At 37.7% G+C, this 22,228-nt stretch overlaps 1 protein-coding gene across 6 annotated transcripts in view; it reads right to left on the bottom strand.

The window, feature by feature from the left end:
• The window catches only part of LOC109410295 (uncharacterized), a 65,681-nt gene extending 44,582 nt beyond the window's left edge, over nt 1-21,099 (bottom strand). For 5 of the 6 annotated variants that reach the window (XM_062854380.1, XM_062854381.1, XM_062854379.1 and 2 more), the window contains exon 1: nt 20,794-21,099. The gene's annotated coding sequence lies outside the window, so the exon portion shown is untranslated. The remainder of the gene's footprint in view (nt 1-20,793) is intronic. The other variant, XM_062854377.1, reaches the window with a different exon arrangement.
• Nucleotides 21,100-22,228: the final 1,129 nt, after the last annotated feature.

The raw sequence follows: 22,228 nt of genomic DNA, 5'->3' as shown, positions 1-22,228 counted from the left end.
AGAATAGCGAAAACAATATTCAGCAGAGAACCCGGTAGAGGTAGGCGACTTCGTGGGCGGCCGCGAACTCGCTGGCTGCACGCGGTTGAAGAAGATCTACGATCCCTACACGTTCGGGGAAACTGGAGGAACATCGCCCAAGACCGACGAAGATGGTGCTCTACTATACGCTCGGCATTGGAGTAAAGTTACTTTGTAGCCAACAAGGTAAGGCAAGGTAGGTAGTTGAAGAAACGGCCCTTAACTCTCAACATGCACATCCTTGCGTTGATCGGCTGCCACCCGATCACACGTTGTCGCATCTTGCCCAACACTATAAATCCTGTTCCCAGTTCATTGGTGGTGCCACAGCTTTGGTAGAAGGTAGCCGCTCGATGCCCGTTTTTCCCACACTTTCTGTCCAGTCCAACAAAGTTCCTGGTACGCCACGATGTCGAAGTTGCGGGGATGTAGTTTGTTGTAAATTATTCTGTCACATCCTGCGAAACCTAGTGACTTGCAATTCCATGTTCCAAGTTTCCAATCGTAGTCCTTGTTTCGTCGCGTGGGTCTCTGTCGATTGTATCGAGTCGTATTTTCTCCTATGTTATTCGCAATGGGGATTTTTACGGGTGGCTTATTGGGCCTACGCCAACACTCCTGTCTCACCGTAGGGCCATCGTGCCAGTTCTGTTTAACGTCCCAACCAACACTGGGACGACCACGCTGATGGGGCTACCACCTTGGATCTGGCTGGGCGTGGTGCAGCGTTTCTTACTCAGCCGCTGGATGCCAGAACAGACGCTGTTTGAGCCGCACCTTCTTGGTGATCAGACGCTCGGGTCGTACCTCCTCAATGTAGCTGAAGTCAGAAGGACAACAGTGCCCAGGCTGCACTACCAGCTAAGCACACAACTCTTAGCTGGCGGTCTTTGTCATCGCTTGACTCGTGGAAGCATGAGGTAGGAACTTGTGAGGACCAGAGCTATGTTTTGGACGCTCTCCTTATCGACTCACCGTTTTGCAGCCCGAGAAGCGGAGTTGGTTCCATCACTAATTGAGATGTTAAAGGCTAGATTAAGATTGAATTACGTTCCATCAAAATAGAGACTTGTAAAAGTTATCTTTATACAAAAAAAGTGGAAGCGATACAAGACACATTCGAAAGCATACAGGCCAATTTGTCTTTCTTCAGTTTTGTTGAAGACTATGGAAAAGGTTTTGAAGGATTTTATCAATTCTTCTTACATAAAAGAGCATCCCCTATCTGACTTTCAGTTTGCTCATCAATCTGGTAAGTCAACGGTTACGGCACTTCATTCGCAAGTAACAAAGGTGGAAAAAACGTGTTCAGCAAAATAAATAGCTCTACCCGATCAGAAAGGCATAACAAATTTATAACCGAAGTTATTTATTTCAAAGATTTTTCATAACAGAATGAGTTATAAAATTCGCCGGTTAGGTGTTAAAATAACAAAAATTATAACTAAAATTGCTCTAGTCATAACATAATTATAACAGGTCTTGATACAATTATAACAAGCTTATAACAAAATGAGATATAAAAAATCAATCAAATTATATCACATGTTGTTATAAAGCAGTTATAAATATATTGGGTAAAAATTAAGTAGTGTAAAAATTAACTCATTTTTGGGTAGTCAATTTTTAGAGTGAAATTTTATTTTTAGTAAAAAGTTACTGGCATCAAAAAACTTCTCCACATAGTATACATAAAACCCAGGGATTCGAACCTACGACGGCTAGAACCTAGAACAGGAGCTCGTCGTTTTTACCAGTGAGGCCATCGCAGCACTTGAAGTGAGGGGCGATATAAGCTGAAATGGTTCTTCATATTGGTAGCTCCTCTATAAATAGACTCGCTGATCCAACAAACCAGAGAGGGAAAGTATGACGTCACCATATCCAGTTATGACGTCACCATGCACGTTACTACTGCCCATTTGGTTCCTCAGCTTCAATGTCGTGCGCGCTTGTTGTGCACTAGAGCCAGCGTTCACTACTTCGGAGTTGGAGCTCGCATCGCTGTACTTACGCGAATGGACGTCACACGAAACTGTTCCTAATACAATTGATAGCAATTATATCTTCGTGTTATTAACTAACGTGAACAGATAGCTAATGACTTTCAAATAGTGAAAAGTGTGGAACTAAGCACTAGTTGCGCCAGCGTTTATTTAAATGTTTAAAGTGTTTGTTACGCATGTTATGCGTTCATGATATGCCTTCTGCAAAGTTGTCCAGTAGTATTATTGCGCTTAAATGGTGAATGTTTCGGTAGGAATATCCACCGCAAATTCTTGCAGGAATATTCCCTTGAAGGTATTTATGAATGAATTTTTAAAAGCTTAGAAAAAACCATTTCCATGAGTCATTGGTGTAATTGTCGATAAAATTTGTAAAGAAACCTTTTGATAAATACTGGAAGTAATTTGTTTTCGAACACAGAGCGTTCAAGTAATCCAAAGGGGTATCAAAACACTTCGTTTCGCTGTTGAACTAAACATTTTAATAACTCTTACAAAACAACTACACTTCATTTGGTAGTACATAACTATGATTTGCATACACAGATTATCTATGCGGTAAAAAGCTGTAGGAAATTGTAGTGATATTCACAACAGAGACTGAGTGACCACATACTAAGAAATTTCGAAAAAATTAGAATTGGATTGAAAAGTTTAACTCTAAAACTAGAACTTAATAATCAATTACTGAGATCCTTCAGAATTTCTAATTGATTTTCCCTGATGAAGAATCCTTTAAGGAATTTGTGATGCATAGGCTTAAGTATGTAATTTGCTAAGAATGTCTTAAAGAATCTCCCTTTTGGATTCTCTGAAGAAATTCTCAAGGGAGGAAATGTATGTTGGATTTTAAACTTAAGTTAAACCTTGCGGAAAATCCTTATCACGAATGATCTGTATACTGTACAATTGAATTCATATTAGTAGTTTAAGTTGAGAGCTCCGACAGATCAAAGGCGACAAAGATCTGGTTGGTGAAATATAATTGGTGAATTGGAAAGTGTTTTCGTGATCTATGATCAGAGATGATGGTTCATAGGAGTGGTTTACTTGGGATTCCAACATGTATATGAAATAATCTTTCAACAAATCCTTGGGGCCAAGTTCTTTGAAGAATTCAAAGAAGAGGTCATGGAAAAAATCATGGAGGAATTGTTGACGAATTCCTTAGAGGATTACCCGGAAGAATACGTGGAGGATTTTCTTATGATTTTTTTTGCAGAAATTCATGGAGGAATCCTTTGAAAAATATTGGAAAAAATCTCTAGAGGAATTCCTTGGAGGAATTACCGTAAGAATCTTTAGAGTATTTTTTGTAGGAATCATCGGAAGCCTTTCTTAAGAAATCCTTGGAGAAGTTGCTGAGGAATTCTCCAACCACAATTTCTAGAGGAACTCTAGGGGAAATCTCTTTAAGAACTTTTGGAGAAATATTTGAATATTTGACTGGAGGATCGTCAGTAAGAATTCACGTAGAAATCGTTGAGAAAACTCTCGGAGAGATCTCTGGAAGAACTTCTAGTGAGCTCCCTAGAATACCTACAAGAGAAATACTTTTAATATCTCTAGGAATATTCTCTGAAAGTACCTCGTGGTCATCCATAATAAACAGACAACCTGTAAGACATGTACAAAATCCTGTAAACAAATGTAAACGCCTCGGTTCAATTACATATAACATTTTCCACTTGAGAGCCAAGGACTTCTCGACAACTTCGCTGATGAGTGATGACCCGAACTTTCTAGGACAGCAGAATAATGAGATTTAACATATCAAATATCTCGCAGTAGTGAAATTGTGCATAAAATTTTACACCATACGAGAATTTCAGAATCATGAACAACTTTGCTGAACATACGAATTGTGCAAGTGATCTGGATCATGATAAGAAACATTTAAAATTACCCAATATCATCACGTATTGGTGGAGTTGCTTACCTCATTTTCCACCTTCCAAAATCATAAGCTTTCTGTACAAATTTGATGAAGACATGAGCTTCTTGGTAGTTCATATAATAAAGGAGATTTAGTTTAAATAAGGGCGAAAGTAACATGAGAGAGTTCTCTTCATCGACTCTCTCTTTTTCAAATTAAAGTGACAAGATGCAAGTATGATTGCACTTTTTGATCATAAATTGCTAAGTTGCAATGCAATCTAGCGCACGGTGTGTTGAAACAGGATTATTATCGCACTTTCATGAACCTGAAATATTTTTTCGTTATAAGTTAGCCTGAGCTGTATATATTAAGATTCTGGAGGTTAAAAAATCTTTCATCGGGGAAAATTAAAATAAATTCGATTTTAGTATTTTACCACTTTTCCCATATGATATGATATTTCGCAAATCTGATGAACCTTAACTCCGCTAGAAAAATTCCCCTTTCTAATAATAAATTTGAAACCATTTGGAGAGAAACGAATGCAAAAGTCTTTACAGCGAGTCTACAGTCTGCCGAAAGTCATAAATCATAAAAGTCTACATTCCTTCCATTTGTCTGGCACATAGATATTTGTTATGGAGGTAAACAAATACTTCCCATTAGTGCGAATACATTTGTGCTACATTTGCGGAAGCACCATACACCTGTGACTCATACCATTTGCAGCACATACCCTGCATGTGTTAATTTGCTTGAAATGGCGGGTATTAGTTGCACATACTTTGCATGTCAAACCACATCCACATGGATATTTGCCAAAAAGTATGAGTCAACTATACTGAGCGAGCGTGAATTATTTGTAAAAGTTCTGCCTGTGATCTGTTGAGGACTTTTGTCCATACAAAATTTTAAAAGTTTCAAAGACTTATAAAATACCTAAATACCTTAAGGTTTCAGTGGACTTTTGAGTCTCAAATAACAAAAAGTTGACACAAAATATATAAGATTGGCGTTGTCATGTTGTGTTAATGCATTCAAAAATGATTATTCAACATTTGGTTTAAAATAAGGTACACAGGGGCAAGTTGAAACGGGTGGGGTAAGATGAAACAGCGGGTTAACGTGATTTTATCTAGTCATGAAAAGCTATTTCAATGTCATAACATTTTTTCAATCAAACAATCATTTGGTCAAGAATAATTACACAAATTGTATTGATTTTTTTTTTCAAAACATCTCAAGTTTTTTTATTAAGACTTGACCTTACCGAATGCAACGCATGCTTAATATATGTCAATGACAGTTTATAGTATAAGCCTAAACTATATTGGAAACATATCAATTTCAAGGAATCTCTTATATTTCAATAATAGTAGTCCGACCCGAATGATCATTTTTAATTAAAGGGTCGTTAATAAATAAACAAACAAACAATAATAGTAATCTCGTGCAGAGATTTTTCTATGATCGTCTGGGTTATCTGTAGTTTTATTTTATAAGACACTTTGGTCTTGATAAAAGCATCATGCATTTTAATGGTTTCAATGTTATGATTGCATAATATAAGCATTCTTTTTAACAAGTAAAATTCCTTCTTTTTTGCAAAGTGAGTTTGACAAAAGATTCAGTATGGGGAGAAATGGCACTTGTCCTTGCAGAGCGTGATAAAAACGAAATGAAAAGCAAAAGTGATAAAGACGACTAGTAATAAAACTGAAAAACCACTGCACTGTACTTACAAAGTGGAAACTATCCATTAGAGTTGATTTAAAAAGTCACCCGTGCATTCGATACCTTCCAACCATCTTCTATGTGTTATAACTATTTAGCAATCAAAATTTATTCAATGATTCCGAAATTAAGAATAAAATAACTGAGAAAAACTTAAAAAGTTGTAGTGAAAGCTCAAATTGTGTCAATCTTTCCTTATTTTGCACACCACTGTTTGTTGTTTATATAATGTTGTCATAATATTGATGTCTTCTGAATCTTGATCTACATTTTCAATTTTTATTTATCTGTTAATTTAGTTGAATTTGTTCTCAGCATAAACAACAATGAACATATATTATACTAAGTTAAAAGTTAATAGAGTTAAGTACTGTTCCTTTTAATTGCACTACGATTTTGCATTCTTTGACAGACACGTATTTCGACCTCAACTGTTAGGTCATCTTCAGTGTCTCGTACTTAATCCGAAATTCTTTTTACGTACATATTTATATACATGATTCAATCACCATCATATCTAAAACTGTTTCAATTAAACATTGATTGATTTCACAATAAAAAAAATGATTACATATGCTTCCCTCAAAGTACGTATATCAAGGGCGTGTGTCGAGAGAGTAATTTAAAGGTATTCTCTAAGGGCTGATTTATTCACCTCGGGTTAACTGGTAAACCAGGCTTATCCATATAGTTAAACCAAGTTTAACACTTAATCCAGGGTAAAGAAATCGGCCCTATGTGTCCAACATGCGAATAAAAGTATTCATAGGATAAATTTTCACTTAGTAAAACATCGAGCATTGCAAAATTCAGAGCATAATATACATAAAAGTTCTCATTATATTCGAAGAGCTATCAGTATTTCGGCTAAACTAGCTCAAAACAACTTATTTTCCATTTAACATGAATGTTAAAAAATACGCGTGATTAAGTCACCATATTTGTTTAATTATGTAATATTTTTGTTTCAATTTTGCTGCTAATCAATATTTTATTTCAGCAGGATTCATGTCAATTTATTGTATGATACAAATTATATTGTACAAATGTGTAACTGTGGCGAGCGTATCACTAATATGTAGCTTATTCGGCGTCAATGTTAATATTATGTAATACTAGCTGTCCCGGCAAACTTTTTCTTGCCTTCTTGTGGCTGTTTGACAACTGTTGAGCTCAAAATAGCACCGCGCTCTAGATTGGTTTTATTTCTATCGTTTTGTTTTTCTTCCCAGCTCATGAAAAATCAGTACTTCATCAATTTTCTTACTTTTCTAGACGATTTTCGTAACTTTTTGTACATATAAACACAGCCACCACGAATACGAATCTAATCATGCAAGAGTCATCCTGATCGGTTCAGCCGTTCGTGAGTTTTGTTGCCTCAAAGGAACTTCAAACTCATTTTTATATATATAGATTTCAGATTCTCAACCGAAAATTCAAGTAATACAATTAAATGCCATTAAGATGACGAGGAAACCAAGACGTATTCGGCAGATAACTATTTCGGAGCAGTCTAATAATGGTGTACCTGAACGTTGACCAACCGCATCCTTTGGAGTACCCTTCCACTAACAACACCTAGAACAACACCCATATCCCCTTCACACCTAGGCCCGAGAGGTCGTAGAACTTTCTACATCTTTCTTTAGGTGTCTAACTAACCATCCTTTCATATTCCTCAGCAGTCGCAAGAACGAGGCCAGGGCAACTCTAGACTGTTGGAGGATTGCGTCAGTCTTGATGAGAAGTCAGAGAGAAGTCTCCAATCTTTGTGTTTGATATCCGACGGGAAGGAGGCAATCCTCACAACTGTGGTCTATGGCTGTACTACCTACGAAATTTGTGCGACTTGATTAATGCTTATTTTTACTTTTTCAGTGGTAACCAGGTAAATGATTAAACCAAGACAATTTCTCGTACGCTTTTTCGCCAAGGAAAGCACCCCATTAAACCCTATCCAATTTCCAACTCCAGATATCTATGAAGTGGGCCAAGTTCTTGGACATATTCTGAGTAGATATCTAATCAACATTTCCTCCCCATCCCCGCTGATCGTAAGGACCTGGCCAGGTGTCGAGAGTTCGTTAAATGAAAGGTTTGTCAAGTCCCAGGCAACTTTTCTGGCGCATTAAACTTCTCTATCGACAGCCACCCCAGGATGTGTACGGTCGGCTATGCTATGCTATGCTATATTTGTTTAATTATGTCACAATCGAAGCATCTTTCGTGTCCGTGTGATCGTCGTTTTGGTGTATCGTTACATGGGTTGGCATGCAAAGTATGTGCAACTAATACCCGCCATTTCATGAAGAGTATGTGCTGCAAAAGATGCGAGCCACAGGTGTATGATGTTTCCTTCCAATGTATGAGTCGCATTAGTGCAAAGTATTTGTTTACCTCCATTACAAATATCTAATGTTGACTTTTATGATTTATGACTTTCGGCAGACTGTAGTGGGCTGGACACATGAAACGAACGCCAAATGAATTTAAACTCGTTGTAAAGACTTTTGCATTTGTTTCTCTCCAAATGGTTTCAAATTTATTATTAGGAAGGGGACTTTTTCTAGCGGAGTTCAGGTTTATTAGTTTTGCGTAATACCATATTATATGAGAAAAGTGGTAAACTACTAAAATCGAATTTATTTTAATTTTCCCCGATGAAAGATTTTTTAACCTCCAGAATCTTAATATATACAGGTAAGGCTAACTTATAACGAAAAAATATTTTAGGTTCATGAAAGTGCGATAATAATCCTGTTTCAACACACCGTGTAGCGTCTAAGTGTAAAAAAGATCGATTGAATTTGCATCTTGTCACTTTAATTTGCAAAAGAGAGAGTCGATGAAGAGAACTCTCTCCTGTTACTTTCGCCCTTATTTAAACTCAATCTAGAATTGTGTATTTTCTAACACAATGGCGCCATACAGCGGTTAATTTATGCACTAAGCACTACAAAAAAATATTGATTAGTTACACATTCCATTTTAAAAATTATTACTGAGTTTGTTATAATGTTGATGTAATGATGATCAAATCACATATTCATTTATTGTAACTGACTTAGTTAGAACCTTGAAATAATGCAAACTAGTTTTCGTACCGATTCCAACAAATATATCTAAATATAACAAACCTTGATATAGATATCAACCGTTGATATAATTATGTTATGTTTTTGTTATGCCTTTCTGATCGGGTATGCGCATTTTTAGACATAGAAGAAGCATTTGATAGTGCCTCCTATTCATCTATGAAGCGTACCATGGAGAACAAAAACTTCGACTAATGTATCATACATTGGATTTATACTGTGCTTGCAAAAAGAGAAATCACCTCTGACCTGGGAAGTTCTTCTATAACAGTAAAGGCAACGAAAGGTTCCCCTCAAGGAGGAGTCCTCTCACCACTAATGTGGTCCTTAGTTGTAGACGATCTTCTAAGAAGCTTGAAGGAAAGTGGTTTCCAAGTTGTGGGCTTTGCAGACGATATAGTCATAATAGTGAGAGGAAAGTATGGCGAAGTTGTTTCGGAGAGAATGCAAAGGGCCCTAAACTATACACATTCATGGTGTATCCCGAGCAGAAGGGAATAGCAACAGCATAACGAAATGTGTTATTTTGGAAAAATAACTGAGTAGCGGAAAGAGTTATTTTCATGTTATTTACATAACACATCCTGTTATAAACTTGTATGTCATAAGCGGCAAAATAACAAAAATTATAACAAAAAAATGTTCCTGGAAGACCTGTGTAATAACATGTTTTGTTAGTTTCAATAACAACTTAATAATAGCGAATTTTTAAAATAGTTCAATAACAAATTTTGATATGATTACGTTATTGATAACAATCCGAAAACAAAATTTGCTTTTTTTCTGATTCGGATAGGAACTCCTCCAAAGTCCCATATGCATTCAATGGGATACGCAACAATAGGATTTATTGTTAAATTTTTCATTCATAATTGGGACGCTATTGTTGTCGCAAACGGTTTATTATCGAAAACAGAGAGAAACAATAGTTTTCGTTTATTTTCCAAACAACTTACGATGAAAAACTGCCGTCGTTTTGAAACCCTTTATTAGGTGGTTCATTGTTTATAAGATTAATTTACATTATTACCTCATTTATTGACACATTTATCCAAGTGAATCTAATAGGGCAGTGAAATCAATAAAAATAAAATGTCTAAAAATAATCAATGGAGCTCTTGATGACTTATATTTTTACATTTTTGTCGAAAATGTGTTGTTCGTCGTTGAATTCCACCAGTTGATCCAAAATGTTTCATAAAATGCCTAACACTCTATTACACTTTCTATTTTCGTATTCATATCTTACTGAAACTGGGACAAAAAAAACAGGTATACTTTTCAAAGCGCTTATAAAACAAAAAGGCTGATAAGTTGGCACTGTCACAGTTAAAACGTAATGTCAGTAAGAAGAGGAACTGATGACAAAATAATATTTTCTCTTACAGTTCCTCACGGAATGCTGTGTACAACGAAAATCTCGAATGGTGTAGTTTTGATTGCAAAGCTAGTTATGTTGTAATATCAATGATCAAATATTTGTACAGTCTCAATGACACAATAATAACTGAACTTGTGCTACAACAAAACATGTTATTGAAATGTAATTTAAAGAAAATATACCAAGAGCACGATCATAACAAAATAAGACTGCCCAACAGAACATGTTATGGAACGGTGATGACTTTATAGGTTAATAATAACAAACCGAGATATAAAAACTGGTTTTGTGATTCCGTTGTTATTATTTTGATATTTTCCTCTGCTCGGGATTAAGGAGGGCCTTAGCATCAACCCGTCAAAAGTCGTAATTGTCCCTTTCACTAGGAGAAGGAAGATCAACTTAAGAGCTCTTCGGCTTGGAGGGATACAAATTCATCCTAGTGATGAAGTCAAATACTTAGGTTTGATTCTGGATGCCAGACTGAACTGGAATGCTGAAATTGAGTCCGCGATCGCTAAGGCAACAAGTGCGTTCTAGTTATGCTCCAAAGCTATTGGCAGAAAGTGGGGCTTGAAACCAAAAATGATAATGTGGATTTATACTGTCATAATCTGCTCAAAAGTGACGTATGCTTCGGTTGTCTGGTGGCCAAAAACAAAAGAGGCTACGTAAGACGTCCATTGCTGTTACAGGAGGGATGCGAAGTACTCCTTCAAAACCTTTAGATGCGATTCTCAATCTGCTACCTTTGCACGAGTACGTGCAATTAGAAGCAGAAAAGGAATTGCTGAGACTTCAACGAGTTGAAAAGTTTATGTCAGGTGATCTTGTAGGTCACCTGAGCATTTCACAATACTTTCAAAATAGGCCAGTAATGAAAATGATTAAAGACTGGATGAAACCTGTGGAGAACCATAATGTTCCTTACAAGTTGCACGAAACAACTCGTGCAGATTGGGAAGTCGGAGGTCCCACTGTTCGTCAAGGATCAATCAAATTCTATACAGATGGCTCAAAAGTTGGAATAAAAACGGGAGCAGGAATCTACGGCCCTGGAATACAAATTTCAGTGGCGATGGGACACTATATTACAGCAGAGATTCTTGCGCAAATATCTGCCTTGAGAGAAAATACAGATTTTCTCAGATAGTCAAGCTGCACTTACAAATGTACTTCAATGCTTGTCTGGGAATGCATTCTTTCACTGCGCAGGTTGTGCCAAGAGTACTTAGTAAACTTATACTGGGTTCCAGGTCACTGTGGAATTAAAGGGAATGAAATGGCAGACGAGCTTGCTAAAAGTGGTTCTTATTTACAGTTTGCTGGCCCAGAACCTTTCTGCGGTATATCAAACTGTACAATAAAAATGGACCTGAAATGCTAGGCTGAGCAGAGGGTGACATCCAATTGGATGGATGTCAAAAATTGCAATCAGTCAAAACTATTCATAAACCAAATGCTTATAAAACCAAAAAGCTGTTAGAGCTCAACAAGAGTGCTCTTTGTACATACACTGGCCTAGTAACTGGACACTGACCGAGCAGGTATCACTTGAATAATATTGGCCAGATTCAGAGTGATATCTGTCGTTTATGTAATACGGAACGTGAAACCTTAGAACATATGCTTTGCAGTTGTGGTGCTTTATACATGCGCAGGCGAAGATTTCTAAACCCAGTGAGATTTGATCTGCAGAGCCTGGCAAGATCTTGGAGTTTATAAATTCCATTGCACCTGACTGGGATACGACGCGTCGTGGCAGAAGCTGATTACTTGACACATGGTAATTAGCTGGCTAAAGGCTGGACTCGAAAAAAAATGAGACACTCAAAATAATGTATAACTTTTGATTGCGTTCACAAAAATAGCTGATTTTTTTAACCAGGAATAGCATCACATAACATGAGTGGAACTCTGGCTCAATAAGTTGATGCCTTTCCGATTTCGTACACTGGTATACAGGGCATCGAAATGTCAAATGCGTTATAACATTATTGCCATACCATTTTTCATGGCTGTGAAGTAAAACAAAGACTTCAAAGATCTAGACTGGCAGCACGTGGAGATGTAAAAAAGGACATAAATTGTGATGAAATTATGTAACCTCAAGTTAAAAACACGTTTTCTAGCCTTAACTATAAAGGAAGATCGATATGTGAAACGTGGATGCGTTATTTCGAAGATTTCAATAAATTCATGACAAAATGAATAAGTGAATTTCCAGCAGCTAGTTTTGCGCATGTCTCAGATGCCAATCTTCGTTCCTGTATTCTTTGCCAAAACTGGAATACCGGTTGGATCAGATGTTTTTTGTTTACCAAAATACATGACAGTTCGACGCCTTCTATAAAAGATATAACAGTTTTGCGTGCTGGAAAAAGGATACAACTTTTTCCTTTGATCTGACTATGGAGTTCCACTTATGTTATGTGATAGCATGTTATGTGTAGTTAATGCCCTAAAAATTTCATCAAAATCGGTTCAGTATTGGCGCAAATATTGTCGATACAATAAAATGTGATTTTGGAAATTTTAGGCGATGCGAATATCTAAACCGGACATGCCACAAATGTTCAGTTTGTTGGACGCACTGGCTCAATTTCCCCAACAGGGGAGGAAAAAAAAAAATAGGTGAAGCTTCAGATTGGCACCTGGGCTGCCACTCGGCACAGACAATATTGGAATAGTTTGGAGTCATACCGTCAAACAAAATTGTATTGTACTGAGCCATCTCCAGGGGTGGCGAATTGCAGAACTGCAGCATGCTGGTCAAAGCATTGACTGGTCACTGGCGACTCAGGTATCACATGGCGAATATTCAGCAAGCTGATTTATTTGTATGTGATAGCTGTGAATCCGATATGTAACTGTTCAGTTTTTGCCCAACTGCGTTTCCGAGTACTCGGTAAACACTTATTAAGTGAAATAGACTTCAGAAACGGAATCTTCAGGATGTTCTGTTGTTCTTGACCTGCTGTGGTAAAGAGCTATAAGCTCTCTTTACGCTTTGTGTGTTATTACAGTGCCCTTTCAGGACGCTGTTTGAACCCATTGTGGCACGCTTATGTGTGTATGACGATCCTATTCCCTTCCCGAGCAAAGTCCAACAACAAAATTACAGCAAATTGAAAACATGTTTTGTATTTAGCAACAAACTGATATCACATTTTGATATCAGTTGATCTTTACTTAATTTGATTTCAAATTTTGTTTTCAGTTTGCTGTCATTTTAAATTAATGCAAATGTTTAGTGTTAGAATAGTTTTAACTCTTTTTAGTAAAGTATGTAAATCAATTCTAGGGATATATCATTAGTGCAATTATACTATGTATTGCATTCATGATTTGATATCAACCGAAAAACTCTACATTTTACGATTTTTCATTTTTCTTGCGCTGATAACAAAAACAGTTATCAATTTGCTATCATCGATAGCAGGAATTGTTTTCAATTTGTTGTAACAGGAACATTTTTCTGCTCTCATTTTTGATGTTTTAACCGTTAGAACGACCAAAACGACAACAACCTGAGTTATAAAAATTTGCAATATCACAACATCAAAATTAGTTTTCAATTTGCTATCAGACTGTGCTCGGCTTACCTGTCCCATCTTCTTTTCCTTCTTTTCTCTTTCAGGTAAATGATGAATAGGCTCGTGTTCATGGCGATGGCACAAATTTTCTTAAATGGAGAACGTGCCTCTGCAGCCGACCTATTGATATTTGATACCTGGCCTGCCGCGCTTCAACTTAGTGTTCTTAGATCGCTTCCACAGTTATTCATTGAAGGGCTTTCTTTGCCTGCCATTGCATGAAGTTGTTTATTGTGAGACAAGCACTATGATACACTACATTTGCCCACAGGGAGTCGAGAGTATTTTCCAGACTGGAATGGGAATCGAACCCGTCGTCTCCGGACTGACGATCCATAGCCTTAACCACTAGGCTAGCTGGGAGACCCCGGGAATGTTTTACACTTGCCAAATCACTCTCGACTTGGTCAGCCCACTTTGTCCGCTGTGCTCCACGTCGTCTTTTACCATCCGGATTTCTTTACATCTTTACATCATCATCTTCGTGCTCAAAGTTCTATCATCAGCAGAGTAGGAAGTGATATTCCTTGGAAGGCCCCGGGCCACACAGTAGACTTTTGCCTTCTCGTGTGAAATATCTTGATTTTTTTTTTTAAATAAACGTTTTTATTCATTTTCTATTCTTTACAACTATTTATTCCAGTATGAAAACAAAAAAATATCTTATACATAATAATTTCATTGCTAACTTACAAACCATTACAAAATTTAATACACTCCTCGTGTTGCTGATTAGCCAATTCAACTCTCTTTGCCAATTCTTTGCTGGTATCTGCAACCAAGCGTACTCTGGATTTGTGTAGCATTTCATAGCAAATTTCTTCGTGTATGGCATTCTGTTCAATCAATTTCAACTGCACCAGGTGGGAACGACAAACAATCAGCTCGTAACTTCCGTGGTTATCCTTGCGAGCGGTGCGTCCCTTGATTTGTGTCTCCTCTTTCTCGTCAGTCAGGAAGAACGTTTGAATCACATGTATTCCACCATTCATCTCCACCACCGTGGACGACTTATAATCAACGCCTCGTCCCATCTCGCTGGTGGCCAAAGTGACCGTTCTAGCGATACCTGCATCAGCGATGTAACGGTTCTTAGTATCGTTGTCGGTATTGATTGTGATTTCATTCAACCGATCTAATTTCGACTTGAATTCTTGCTTGAACGAAGATAGCTCGTTGTCCTCGTCGAAAAATACGATTACGGACCTGTGGTCTTGAACAATTTTGTTGATCCTGGTGAATATCGCGTGCCGCCAACTTGCCTCATCCGAAACACAGCGGAAATTGAGTTGCGGATCAAACTTCAGATTAGAACTACCAAAAAATGATGGCATGATGGATTTACGGTAGATTTTGTATTGGTTTTCAATTACGTCTTTTTCATAATCGTTCAAACTTGTCAGTGTGCCTGTAACACCAAGAATTAGGGGATACTTTTCCGGCATCTTTGCGTAGGAAAATGCCGCGAGAGGTAAATTCAGATAACCAAAATTACGATGCCCATCAACTATTTCTTTGAAATGTGCTTTTCGTAGTTTAAAATAGACAAAGATGTTGCTATATCCGCTTAGCAAGTTTCTTTGATAGACCCCTACATCATCTTTCATTGTAATGATGCCACTGGGATCAATTCTGAATTCAGAAATCCAGTCGTCGTTTTTCAGTCTACTGCGTATGTCCACAGCCGTGTCTAGCATGCTCTTAAAATGCTCTAGAAGTAGTGTTCTATTGGTATGACCCACAATAAATGATTCTTTATCAAATAAATTGTATCGGTCCGAACGCTCCATGAGTGCATTCAATTTCTGCACATCCGGATGATCCGAATTGTTGATGAAATGTTCTACCTCAGACACAACGTCTGGGATTACCGTAGCTTGTTGAACTCGTTTCCAAATCCATTGCTGCACTATTCCCAGACCAGGAATAGACGGACTGCATATTGGATCAAGAGTGATCCCATAAAACTTGTCCATAAAGAAGACATCTACCTCGTCAATCAACAGCACAGTTTTGCCAAATTCATTTGCAACGCGATGTACTGACTTAGAGTCGTATTCGATTCCTATGGATTTCGCAACGTGTTGCTCTGCTTTCTTCCACAGTGGTTCAAACTGTTCACTCGCCGTATCATGAAACGTCTTGTACGAAATTTTCTTATCAATTGAAAACTTTTGAAACAAGCTTCGGAAATCGTTCGCATCTCGTTCAACCAAGTATTCGCTGTAGCATACAATCTCTACATTGTGTCCCAATAATGCTAGAACTGCTGCCGTCAGTCCAAGGATGACCGATTTTCCCTGACCGGTAAGTATTTGTGCTAGATGATTTTCTACGCCGACATTGTAGTTGTCCAAGGAGAGCAATCTCAGGATGCTGAGCACTTGAATAGTATGTGGTTTAAGGTACTGACCAGTCTGAGAGACATCTTCCGACACCAAGATGGACCACACGGCCACCGGACCGGCCAGAATGTTCGGTATTTCGTTCCGTTTGAATTCAGGAGACCACTCAGGGTGCAGTTTGTTGTATACTTTGTTCTGAGTGTCCTGAAAAATAAGGTCTATCATGTCGGTATCATCCTTGTCGGCGTAATCGCGCATGTACTTCTCATACTGATCGTTGTAACGATTGAAAATATTTGCCAACAACCGTTCGTTGAAGCCCGTATTGTTTGTGTTGGATAGATCCAATGCTTTTTCGATTCCAATAGCTCTCTGGTTGCGACTGTAACGGAATGATTTTTTGATCTGCGATACACGCTTTGTGAAATTTTCCAGCGATGCACTCTCCTCGATAACACTGTGGAATGGAGTGGTGCGTTCTTCATAATACTTGGCAAAGTTCAAGTATTCTGGTTGCTCTTTAACATACGGAAGCGTACTTCTAACGGCACTGATCAGAAGTATCGAAACCTGCAGCTGCTGCTGTTCTGACAAGGTTTCGTGTTGTTTCCATCTATGTTTTTCTATCAAGTCGGCAATATACTTGAATAACGACATCAGTGTTTCTGCTTGATAGTGTTGCGGTATACCTTCTGCTTCGTGTATTTGCGCAAAAACATCATGTTCAAGCACTGAATAACATTCATGGACCGTATGTTTCAAGCGATTTTGCACACCTTCAATGTATTCATTTTCGATGAGGCGTTTTTTGTTGTCATTATCGCTAACTCGCACATACCACTCCAATGGTAGACCTTCTAAATCTATTAGAAGCTCACTGTAAGCTCTAAAAAAACTTGTGACAACTTTCAGAGGAACTTTCTTTTGCAATGCTAGAAATGGTATATCTAGGAGCCTGTTTTGAAGCTCTTTGACTATATTCGCCATGTGATTCCCCTTTAATTTAAGAGGAAGTTGGGATAAAATTTTGTTGATCCATTTCTGATATTCTTTGAAAACGTCCATAGCATCACGAAACATTTCAAACGTTGCGCTTCCATCTTTCATGCAGTTGATCTGCATCATTAATATCTTCTTTTCCATTTCGGTGGTAGTAAATTCTGATTGCTCGACTTGAGCTACAAACTCCAGCATGTTATGGGTCAAAATACGCCAAGATTCTTGCGAATTATCTCTTACGCACTCAGATGTCAAGAATTTACAAAACATGTCAAAAACTGTCGAAAACTTTTCCATGTTAGCTACATTGTTTTCGAAAATGCTAACCATAGTTGCGTCCGCCAAACACATCCATAAGTGTTGCCCGTAGTGGACAGCGTCTGAACTCTGAAACAGCTTGCTTTGGAACCGATAAGGGTAATTCTGTTTAGCGGTTGCCTTCCCGGGCTCGAAATGATTTGCCAATTCAACGAGCACTTGGAGTTGCTTCTTCAGGCACTTTTCCATTGCAGACTGTGATGAATGGTTTACTGAGACAGTTATTTCCCAATGATCTCCTGCATATTTAATGACGTTTACAATACCTAAGGTCGTTTCAACACGCATTGCAATCTCCATTAAACTTCTGCACACATAAAAGTAGATCTCATTGGTTACGGGCAGTAATTCGTCAAAGTCTTCCAGTTTGAAGGCCGTAATTCGGTTGATAAAATTATTTGCTATTTCGGGTAGCACTGTTACGAAAATGGTCTCTTTAAGTACAGAATCCAGACTACTGAAAAGATTTATGTCAACAGCTCTGATCAATAAACAGTGTCCTGGCTCAAGTATTGTCAAATCCACAATTCTAGGTGAGTGACTATCCAACAGTTTGTTCTTGTGTTGGTCCAATATTCTGTTTAGCAACTTCTGCAAAAAGCTGTTCTTTTTGTTCCATTCGTCAAACATTTTAGCTTTTCGCTGATAAGTGTGTGTGCTTCTTAGGTAGGATTTGGTTGAAACATACATGACGACCGCTCTTTTCAGTTGAATATCGTAGATGAATTTGCTCTTACATAAATCTTTACAAAAGTTGAATCCAGCATGATGGTTATGCTTCTCGGCAATTCTGATTATTTCTAGCAAACATTTGGCTTTTTCCAAGTCAGACGCACTTTGTTCGCCTATTTCTTCCAGTCGTTCATGAATCATATCGATAAGTTTCCCTATTTCCTGTTGATACTCATCCAGTAACACCCTCCTGATTTTCAAACGTCTCATTAATGTCCGTTTTGCTTTGACGAAGCTAGTCTGGTCATCCAGCTCAGGAATGTTGTCGATCGTAACTTGCGCTACATAGCTGGACCCGATAGTCACCAAGCACTCCTCACCGTGTAGCTTCCAAAACAAGTGACCGCGTCGAAATTTTGCTGAATAGGGCAAGCCGCTAGCACCGGGGCCATGAAGTTTGATGAATTGATGCTGGGTACCATCCGTCAACATCTTGCACTGCTTCAAAGATGGACCAATGCATTCTGGCAGAGGTTTGGGAATTCTGTCGCCAGTAGGCATGTACGTGGTTGAACCACGATTAGTGTTTCGAGTCGACTTCATGCAGAATTTCCTGTAAGAATACAGTGGAAAGGGGACTTTTAGTTAATCTGGTCACAATGTTACAATAGAATACACATTGGCATAGCTGGTAGTGAACTCAGACCGATTGGGTCAAAAAAGATGCAACGATGGTCAGATAAATTTATCTTAAGATTCTTCATCCGACACATGCCAATTTTCAACTCGTGGCTAATTCAGCTAGAGCAAAACGATATGTGTAACATTTCTGATTAGTGGAGGAATTGTTGGATGAATCCTTGGAGGAGTTCTCGGAATATTCCTGGAATTCTGGGGGAATCCTTGCGGTAAGCATTGAAGGAATTCCCTGCAGGAATCCCTGGATGATTTCCTGGATGAATCTCTGGATGAATTTCTGTTGGAAGCTTTGAAGGAATTCCTGTAAAAATCAAGTGGCTACTGCTGACTTCAAGCTCTGGCATAGCTGGATGTAGGGCTATGTAACGATCGTAACATTCCGCAGAGATGGCTGATAATCTTTAACAGATGTCACGTTCTGGAATCTGTAGTTAACGGAGGACATGTACTGAAGAGCCAGTGAAAAGTATAGATAGTAGAGTACAGATAGATACGTGGACATCGCTGGGTGAAATGTTTCAAGCGTGTGAATAGTATTTTTCAAGAGTGCGACGGTTGAATATGACGTCATCCGGTCCATTGGTGTTGTTGGAATCACGAGGTCATGCTCGTTTGGATACAGATGTTGACAGTTCGTTTGGATACAACGGATTCATCTCCGCGGATCTATGTTTACTCTACTATCTCTAGTGAAAAGTACTTCCACAGCGATCACCATGCGATTGTAGCGGCCATAAGGCGGCTTGGAGTCTGTTTTCTACTTCCGGTCAGTTTTCAAACCAGTGGCTTATGCACGCGCCACCTCTTAGGAGGACTACTAGTCGTGTTCTACCGTCCGGCTAGATACTGACCGAAGAGGTCAGCTTCCAAATACTTAACAGTGCGCTAGTAGTAGTATAATAATCTCACCCTCAATAACATCCATCACACGAACACGGAGATATAACAGTTCAAAGTTGGCTATCGGATAATTATGCCTTTTACCAGAATTTTTCGAACTTCTTGTAGAATAGTCCGATCTTTCACCATTGATAGACAACTAGTTGATCAACCTACAGTAAAACATTGAGATTTTTTATATATTTTTCATAAAGTTACAGCAAGTTGAGCATTTTTTGAAAAGTGAAAATTTTGCTTGTCTCGATCATTTTGTCTATCCCCGGTATGCGCAGTCAGTCTATGATAAGCTAAGCTTGGCTAAGCTGTCATCGCGATAAGCTGCCATGAATAGCTTCATACCTGTACGATGTTGAAAACTCCAGCACTTTTTTTTTTTATTTCTTGCACCTTGAATCGAAAGTGGGTTTTCCAAGCGATATTTCACCCTTCTAATGAATGTGGAAACATTCAAATGGGACCGGTTTGAAGCGCATGTTTTTCATGCCGAGGACCTGTGATCGAATCTCGCTGTCGGCAATCCCTTTAAAATGTGAGTTCTTCATTTGGAAAGGAGGCAAAGCCGTGGGCCCTGAGATGAGCCAGCCTTGGGCTTGACTTCTCGTTTATATTCATAAAAAAAACACACAATAAAATTTAAAACTTCCTGTATTAAGTTGACGGGTATTTGGCATCGCATCCACGTTGGTCGTACACAATACCAGCAAAGTTGCAGTAGTGTCGAAGTCACGTACGATATTTTGAATCAGACAAGTGACATTATAGCCCCGTGACTTCGAAACTCAACTTTTGCACGTTCTTCTTCCTCGATTTTATTCAAATTTTGAACTACCAGTGCACCTAATAAATATGTGCCAATAAATTTTAGTGATAAGAACAAATCATTACACACTTTCACTACTAAATGTACTGTAACTTTTTTTTTAAATGATTATTTTTTTTTATTTTTTTTATTTGTGAATTTTAACTTGAGCTTATTCGTTACACACTGTATCAACCTTTGGAGATCTGCGCCATTTGCAATCCAATGTATATCTATTGGGCACATCAATATAAAGCAATGAGTAAGACTGAAGTACTGGTCAAAGCATTACAGAAACATCTAGAACTAAGCACTGTTGCAATTAAATTGCTCAATTACTACATACCTTAGACGGAGCAGTTCACATATGCACTGAATCCAATAAAGGTTGAAAAGCGTTTGGTACAATGCCGACTGTGGTAGCCCCGGTGAAAGGAGAGATAAGAATACCAATGATATCTAGGTTGCAAAAACGGCGCAATGCAGAGCAAACGGTCATCCCAAAAACAGCCCACAAAAATGCCTGGGGACTTGAAATTGATTACATTATTTAGGCTAATGACTTTTATAAAAATGCATCTAATTGCAATAATTGAAAATTATCAAATATGTACATTTTTTATAGTCTGGCCAACAACATATGTCACATTTATATTTCTGCCGTCGGGAAATACCCGTATCGGGGTGTAATTTCGCCATCTTGAATAATCTTGGACATTTACGCAATACAAATATGCACTACCCGACTAGATGGGAAAAACACAGTTATTACAGGTTGTGTTATTTTGTTACAATGATCTTTGTAACAACGGTTGTTATAAATCGTGTACCGTTAGTGGTTAAAATAACAAAAATTCTAACAAACTCGCTTCAATTAAAACAAAAATATAACAAGTTGAGATATAATCATAACAAGATTATATCAAATTTTGTTAGACTTAGCTTGCGAAATCATAACAAAATTATCACAACTTCTGATATATATATATTAGAACAAATTTGTTACAAGTTTTGTTATTAATCTCTTGGCTCGAGTGACCAAAATAACAAACATTATCAATATCTTTCGCGACATCTCAAGTAATCTTATAAATTTAGAAATGTTATTGTAACAAAAAAATATTACAAAGATTGCAATAAACCTGTTACGCAATTATGTTAGAGGCAATTATATTCTAATGCATAATTTAACAAATGTTGTTATACATCTGTTTGAATAAATGAAACAAATTTTGTTATAATTTAGTTACTAAAATTATAACAAATGTTAATATGATTTTGTTATGGGTATTTACATGGAAAAATCCTTATAACAGAATTATATTAACTATTGTTATTTCTAACAACAGTTGTCATAATTTTGTTATGATCTTGTTATGCGCTTCTGATCGGGTAAGAATAATATACATATCATCAAACAGAACCAGAGTCGACGATCCAAACAAATATTTAATTAAGTAAAACAAAATTGGGTTAAGTACTGTTCCTTTCAATTCCAACTAAGTATTTGCATCCTACGACAGATACGTATTTCGACCTCAACTCTAAGGTCGTCTTCAGTGTTTCAAACTCGAACTCAAGTTACAGGGAATTAGAAGAAACAGTACTTTACCAGATTTTTTTTACTTTCACTGTATTCTACTAACACGCTCAGATTCATCAGCATAAATTTTGAGGTGTTTGTGGGGATATGAGACTACGGGCGGAGAGGAGGTGGTTGGAGATGGCTTTGGTGTTTGGATTTTTTGTCTTTTTTTTGTTAAACCTTTCTAAAAGTTATG

The sequence above is a fragment of the Aedes albopictus genome, chromosome 2, assembly GCF_035046485.1.
Source record: "Aedes albopictus strain Foshan chromosome 2, AalbF5, whole genome shotgun sequence".
Lineage (NCBI taxonomy): Eukaryota > Metazoa > Arthropoda > Insecta > Diptera > Culicidae > Aedes > Aedes albopictus.
This window is presented reverse-complemented; position numbering and strand designations above follow the sequence as displayed.